Below are 7,925 nucleotides of genomic sequence, written 5' to 3' on the forward strand. Positions count from 1 at the left end.
TTAGGGAGACATGAGACATCCATCAGCGTATGTAAGATGAACATTGATTCTGTCTGGAAAGGAGGGACAACTCGAAGTGGGGAGGGGGCTTCCAGGTCATAAAGAGACAAATGGTTGCATTCTTTTTTTTTCTTTATTGCATTTTAGGTTTTGGGTTACATGTGAAAAACATGCAAGATTATTGCATACGTACACACATGGCAGTGTGATTTGCTGCCTTCCTCCCCTTCACCTATATCTGGCATTTCTCCCCATGCTATCCCTCCCCAACTCCCCACCTCCCCGTCCCTCCCCATTTCCCCCCGACAGACCTCAGTGTGTGATGCTCCCCTCCCTGTGTCCGTGTGTTCTCATTGTTCAACACCCGCCTATGAGTGAGAACATGTGGTGTTTGATCTTCTGTTCTTGTGTCAGTTTGCTGAGAATGATGGTTTTTTGCATTTCTGAGCAGCCTTTCCAAAGGGGGCAATCAGATAGCATTTATCTCAGTGAGTGGAAAGGTGACTTTGAATAGAATGGGAGACAGATTAGCCCTGAGCAATTTTCAGCTTGACTTTTCCATTTAGCTTAGTGATTTTGGGGTGCAAAATATTTTTCCTTTCACAACATGCACTTTTTATCATCATCGTGGACTAGACATTCTACACGTCAGTGCTAAAGGGCTCCTGCCTGCTACCGAGGAGGAAGCTCTCCCACTGGGGTGGGTGGGGAAGTGAGGCCTCTCTCTCCTTCGTCCCAAACTGCTTCGAAGGCGGTCACATGGTGTTAGAGGAAGGAAGAACACCGAAGAAAAGTGATTGTGTCACAGGATCACAAAAATAATTGTGTAGTTATTTAATGTGTTTCTCCTCCACTGCTGCACAAGCAGTATGAGGGCAGGGTTGAGTTTGTTCTGATAATCACAGCAACGTGGCCTAATGTGGTTCATTACACATCATAGGCATTCAAAATACTTCATGAATAAATAAAAGATTCTGCCTGGAAGGAACTTTGTAGAGCCAAGTGAAGCTGACTTTATTTGTACATTGCCTTTCTTTCTTTCTTTCTTTTTTTTTTTTTTTTTCTGACAGAGTCTCACTCTGTTGCCCAGGCTGGAGTGCAGTGGTGTAATCTTGGCTCCCTGGAACCTCTGCCTCCCGGGTTCAAGCGATTCTCATGCCTCAGCCTCCCAAGTAGCTGGGACTACAGGTACATCACCATGCCTGGCTTATTTTTATATTTTTAATAGAGACGGGTTTTGCCATGTTGGCCAGGCTGGTCTCAAACTCCTGACCTCAAGTGATCCGCCCGCCTCGGCCCCCCAAAGTGCTAGGATTACCAGCATGAGCCATGTGCCCAGGCTGCCATTCAACTTTTAAAGAATGTTCACATTCATCTCAGTTGATTCAAACATTTCAGGTTGACAGTATCTGCATGGATTTGATACCCCCTTTAGGGATGTAAAGGGTCTTGCACACACCCCGGTGTGACCACTGTGAAAACTGGGATCGGAAAGCAGCCATCAGACTCTGAATTCTCTTCTTAGGCTTCTTACTCGCTCAGATAAAGAAACTAAAGCCAACAGAGGTCAAGTAATATTCGCAGCTTGCTTACATAAAAGCAAAATCATGGAGAAAATCTGTCAGTGAAGATAAACAGTACTCTTCTTCTCAATTATTTTCCTGCAGTTCTTTTATTCTAGTGCAAGACAGACTTCTGAGCCACTGAGTAAACACGTGTAACGGCTTCTTTTGAGAAGTCTGTTCAGATCCTTTGACCGATTTTAGATCAGGTTATGTGTTTTCTTGCTATTGAGTTGTTTGAGTTCGTTGTATATTTCGGATGTTAACCCATTATCAGCTGTATGGTTTGCAAATTTTTTTTGCATTTCCCATGTTGTCTCTTGGCTCTGATGTTTGTTTCTTTTGTTGTGCGGAAGCTTTTTAGTTTTACTTTGATGCAATCCCATTTGTCTGTGTTTGCTTTTGTTGCTCGTGCTTTTGCCATCATAACAAAAAAGTCATTGCCCAGACCCATGTCAAGAAGCTTTTTCCTATGTTTTCTTCTAAGAGTTTTACAGTTTCGAGGATTGCACTTAAGACTTTAATTCATTTTGAATTTATTTTTTATTTAGTATGACATAAGGGTCTAATTTCATTCTTCTGTATGTGGAACTGCAGTTTTCCCAGCAGCATTTATTGAAAAGACTGTCCTTTCCCCATTGCGTGTTCTTGGCACATTTGTTGAAGATCAATCAACCATGAATACATGGATTTTCTTTTATTATTATTATTATACTTGAAGTTATGGGGTACAGGTGCGGACCGTGCAGGATTGTTACATGGGTACACACATGCGATGGTGATTTGCTGCATCCGTCCCCCACCCCCGGCTTCGACATTAAGTATTTCTTCTAATGTTAGCCATCCCCTATCCCCCACCCCCTGCTATCCCTCCCCTTCTGAACTGTCTGCTCTGTTCCATTGGTCTATATTTGTTTTTTCTTTTTGTTTTGAGACGGAGTCTTGCTCTGTTGCCCAGGCTGGAGTGCAGTGGCATGATCTTGGCTCACTGCAATCTCTGCCTCCTGGGTTCAAGTGATTCTCCTGCCTCAGCCTCCCAGGTAGCTGGGATTATAGGCACTTGCCACTGCCTGAACAATTTTTGTATTTTCAGTAAAGATGGGGTTTTGCCATGTTGGCCAAGCTGGTCTCAAACTCCTGACCTCAAGTGATCCACCTGCCTCAGTCTATCAAAGTTCTGGGATTACAGGCGTGAGCCACGTAGCCTGGCCAATTAGTCTATATTTCTGTTTTTAAGTGGGCACCATGTTGTTTTGATTTCCAAAGCTTTGTAGTATATTTTGAAATTAGGTGGTATGTTTCTAGCTCTGTTCTTTCTGCTCAAGATTATTTTGGCTATTTACCATCTTTTGGGGCGCCATACAAATTTTAGGATTTTCTATTTCTTTGAAAAATGCAGTTTGAATTTTGATAGAAGTTGTATTGTAGATCACTTTGGATTCTATGTACATTTTGACAATGCTAATTCTAACAATCCATGAACATAAAATAACTTCCCATTGATTTGCGTTTTCTTTAATTTTTTTTCACCAGTGTTTTATAGTCTTCAGTGGACAGCTCTTTCACTTCCTTCTTTGATGAAAGTTTTCCTATTTTATTTTTTTGTAGGTATTTTAAATTGGATTTTTTCTTGCTTTTTAGAAAGTTTGTGATGGGTATTAGAAGCCCTGCTAAATTTTATATGTTGATTTTATATCCTGTAACTTTACTGAACTTGTTTATTAGTTCTAACATATTTTTTGGTGGAATATTTAGGATTTTCTATAGAAAAGACCATGACATCAAATGGAGACAATTTTACTTCTTCATTTCTGATTTGAATGCCTTTTATTTATTCATTTATTTAGCCTACTTATTCTGGCTAGGACATCAGTGCTATATGGAACAGAGCGGTGAGAATGGATCTCTTTGTCTTGTCCCTGATCTAGGAGAAAAAGCTTTCAGCTTTTCACCCTTGAGTACACGATGTTAGTTGTGAGATTGCCATATATGGTTTTTATTATATAGAGATGCGTTCCTTCTATATCTAATTTGTTGAGAGTTTTTTTCACGAAAAGATATTGATCCAGGTGTGGGAGCTCACACCTGTAATCCCAAGGCGGATGCATCACTTGAGGTCAGGAGTTTGAGACCAGCCCGGCTGGTACATGTGTGTGCTGTAAAATTCCCTCTGCTAGCATTTTGTTGAGGGTTTTTGCATGTATGTTCATCAGAAATATTGGCCTTAATTTTCTTTTCTTATAGTATCCTTGTATGACCTTGGTATCGGGGTAATGCTGGACTTGTAAAGGTAGTTTAGATGTTTTCTGTCTTCTTAAGTTTTTTTGGAGTAGTTTGAGAAAGATTGGCGTTAATTTTTCTTTAACTGTTTAGTATAATTCACCCATGAAGCCATCTGGTTTAGGGCTCTTCTTTGATGGGTGGGTTTTAATTATTGATTCAATTTCCTTACTTATCATTAGTCTGTTAAGATTTTTCTATTTCTTCATGATTTACTCTTGGCAGGCCATTACATTTCTAGCAGTGGGTCCATTTCTTCTAAGTTATCCAATTTGTTGGAGTACGATTTTTAATAGTAGTCTTTTACAATCTTTTTCATTTCTGTGGTATCCATTTTAATGTCTTTTTCCTCATTTATAATTTTATTTATTGGAGACTTTTAGTTAGCTTATCTAAGGGTTTGTCAATTTTATGTTTTCAAAAATAATAACTTATTTTAATTGATCTTTCCTATTGTTTTCATAGTCTCCATTTCATTAATTTCGGTTCTGATCTTTGTTATTTTTTTCCTTCTGCTAAATGTGGACTTAGTTTTTTCTTCTTTTCCTTGTTCCTTGGGATGCAACCTGTGTTTGTTTATTTGAGATTTTTCTTTTTTGATGTAGACATTCATTGCTACAGACATTTGTCTTAAAGCTGTTTTTGCTGCATCCCATAAATTTTGGTTATGTTGTGGTTTCATTTTCATTCGTCTCACAATATTTTTAATTTCCCTTTAAATTTTGTATTTGACCAATTGCTTGTTCAGGGGTATGTTTAATTTCCATCTATAGGTGAATTTTCTGGTTTTCCTTTTGTTCTTGATTTTTACTCTCACACCATTACAGTCAGAAAAGATACTTAATTGATGTCAGTCTTCTTAAATTTGTAAAGACTTGTTTCGAGGCCTCACATACAATCTTTCCTGGAGAATGTTGTGTGTACACTCGAAAAAAATGTATATTTTGCTATCTTTGGATAGAATGTTTGTATATTTCTGTTAGATTTATTTGGCCTATGGTATTGTTCAAGTTGAGTATTTCCTTATTGATTTTCTGTCTGAATGGTCTGTCTATTGCTGAAAGTTAGTTGTTGAAGCCTATTATTATTATTGTATTGTTTGGTATTTATCCCTTCAGTTCTACTAATATTTTCTTTATACACTCAGGTGGTCCAATGTTGGGTGCATATTTATAATTGTTATAGTATCTTAATAAATTGATGACTTTATCACTGTACAATAAACTTCTTTGTCTCTTATGACAGTTTTTAACTTAAAGTATATTTTGTCTAAGTACAGCCACTCTACTCTTTTCTGGTCACCTTTTGCATGTAGCATCTTTTCCATTTTTTCACTTTTCACCTCTGTGTGTTTTTAAAGCTAAACTGAATCTCTTATAGGCAGTATATTGTTAGCTCTTTTTTTTTTTTTCCTCATTTGGTATTCTACATCTTTTAATTAGAGATTTCAACTCATTTACCTTTAGAATAATTATTGGTTAGGTAAAGAGGTACTACTGTCATTTTATTAATTGTTTTTAGTTCAGTCATTGTGTTCCTTAGGTCCAGAATTTCAGTTTTTTTAAATGGCTTTCTCTTTTTATTTAACTTCTAATTTTGTTCATGTATTGTTTTCCTGATTTGGTTTAGTTGTTAATTTGTGTTCTCCATAGCTCACTCAACTTCTTTAACAGGATTCTTTTGAGATTTTTGTTAGGCAGTTGGTAGATCTCCGTATCTTTAAAGTCAGTTACTTTATTTTTTTTTCCTTTGGTGGTGTCATGTTTCCCTGATTACTTGTGATATTTGCCTTGCATTGGTATCTGTGCATTTGAAAAAGCAGGCACTTCTTCTAGTCTTTACATCCTGGCTTTGACAGTGAAAAATACTCACCAGTCAGCCCATCTAGAGATTTTGGGTTGGCAACTTTGTGGGGATCGTGGATAGGCTTGTTGTTGGAGTCTTCAGGCAGTTTGGTCTGGTTTTGGGTCATCAGGTGGATAAGCCTGTTTCTTGGATTTACAGAGGACTTGCCTGGTGCCAGGATCCACTACAGCAGGCCTTTTGACTGGGTTTTCAGAAGCAGACCTGGAACCCATGTCTGCAGCGCCTGGCTGGAACCCTGAGTTCACAGGAGAAGATCTGGTACTGGAGTGGAACTTAAGCATGAGTCTGTAAGGGGATGACAGTGCTGGGGGACCTGGTGTCTGTGTCCATGGAGATTAACCTGGTACTGAATCTATGTGGGCTGACCTCACACTAAGGTTAACTTGGGGAACCTGGCATCTGGCCCATGGGGGCAGGTCTGGTGTCTGAAACCATGGTGTTGGGCCAGAAGACTGTATCCCTAGGCAAGGTCCTGGAGCCTGGATCCATTGGGGCCAGCCTGGAGCCTAGTTCCATGGGAGTGGTCCTGGAATCTGAGTCTGCAGTGACTGGCCTGGTGTTAGGGTTTATAGGGGAGGGCCTGGATCCTGAGTATGTAGCCGGAGGGTTACATCTTAAGATCCTCCCACCCCAACTGAGGGGCTCAGTTGGTGTTGGAGAAGACATGGAGCCTAGGGTCATGGTGAGGGGACTTGAAGTCTGGCACTAGAGGAGCTGATTACTGGGGCATTCCTGAAGTCTGGGACCATGGGATTAGGTCTGGTTCTGGGACCAGTTTGGAATCTGAGGGGAGCCTGAAGTCTCAGTTTACAGGGTCAGCCTGGAGCCTTGGACCTTGAGTTCTGGCTTGGCACCAGGTTTTACTGGTCCTTAGAAAAACTCCTTCTTTATTTTCAGCACTGAAGAAGTGTAGACTCAGAGGTCACACAGTTGGCATGTGGCAGACAGAACCAGCCATGCCATGCTTCTTTGAGGCCCAGCAACCCTCAGGAACTTATCAAAGTGCCATCTTCAAAACAACTTGTCAAGATCTCACAGGCAGTGAGTGTCATGTTTTATATCGTGTACAGCCTGCAGCGCAGGGCGCAGCAGGTGTGAGTGCCTCTGTCTAGGGACTCTCTATTCCCCCCAGGGTTCAGAAGCAGGAAAGACGTGGGCCACGCATGTGGTCGTGAATCTCAGCCAGCTGTCTCCTCTGTCACAGCTTTCTCTCCAGTCTCATCTGAATTCGAAAATTCCGAACGAAGTTGCTGATATTTTATTGATCTGAAGGGCATAGGGGTTCATGGGATTTTGCTGAGTCGTCTACACCGGGTGCCAAAGAGTCTGGTGCCCAGACCTTGGCAAGTGCACGTGACTGATTACCTCGTTGTCAGAAAATGTGGAAGTGCGGCAGGCTTGGGACAATCTGGCTCAGACTCTTCCTTTCAGACCGGAGCACCGAGGCCCGGCAGCGGGGCCACTTACAGGACGCGGGGAGGCACAGAGCAGGAGCTGGGCTCCCTCCTGCCAGGCCGGCTCTTCGGACGCGCAGCGTCTGCGGGACTTGAGGGCCCGATGGCCGCGCTGCGCAGGCCGCGCGCCACCGGCAGAGGGCACCCGCGGTCCGCGGCGTTCCAGGGCCTCGCAGGCGCGAGTGTTTGCTGACATTGAACTGAGGGCCGCCGCACTCCGTAAGAACAGATTGACTTTTACGAAGATAGGAGACGCCGCGATGCAGTCCAGCGTGGAGATGGGTCCGTCTGTGACAAGAGGCAGCGCGCTTGGAAGGCGGCTTTGGGAAATGCAGGGGCACCCGCGGTGGCGCGGCGCCTCGGAAGTCCCTGAGCAGGCCTGTTATTCAGGCCGCAGTTCACACCGAGGTGAGACAGCTGGAAAAGACAGCTCGCCTTCTGCAGCGTCACACGGAGCAGCCCCGTCCCGTCAGCGTGGGGGTCCCCTGGGCGCCGGCGAGGCTCAGGCGGGACGAGGAAGAGAGCTCGTCCCTGTGTCGGCCTGGGCGGCTGCTGGCGGGCGGGGCCTGGAGGGTGTCTGGGCCGCAGCCGCCAGGGCCTTGGCGGGCGCCGAAGGCGGGCCTGCAGGCGGGGACCGGGCCCCGCGGGCCGGTGTGTGCGGCGCAGGGCTGGGCGGCGGGCGCCCGGAGCTGGGGGCGTGGGTCCCGCCTTCCCGGCCACGCCGGGGCGAACGCGGGGCCGCGGCCGGCAGGGGGCGCTCTCG

This window comes from Cebus imitator, unplaced genomic scaffold (assembly GCF_001604975.1).
Source record: "Cebus imitator isolate Cc_AM_T3 unplaced genomic scaffold, Cebus_imitator-1.0 Scaffold586, whole genome shotgun sequence".
Taxonomy (NCBI): Eukaryota; Metazoa; Chordata; class Mammalia; order Primates; family Cebidae; genus Cebus; species Cebus imitator.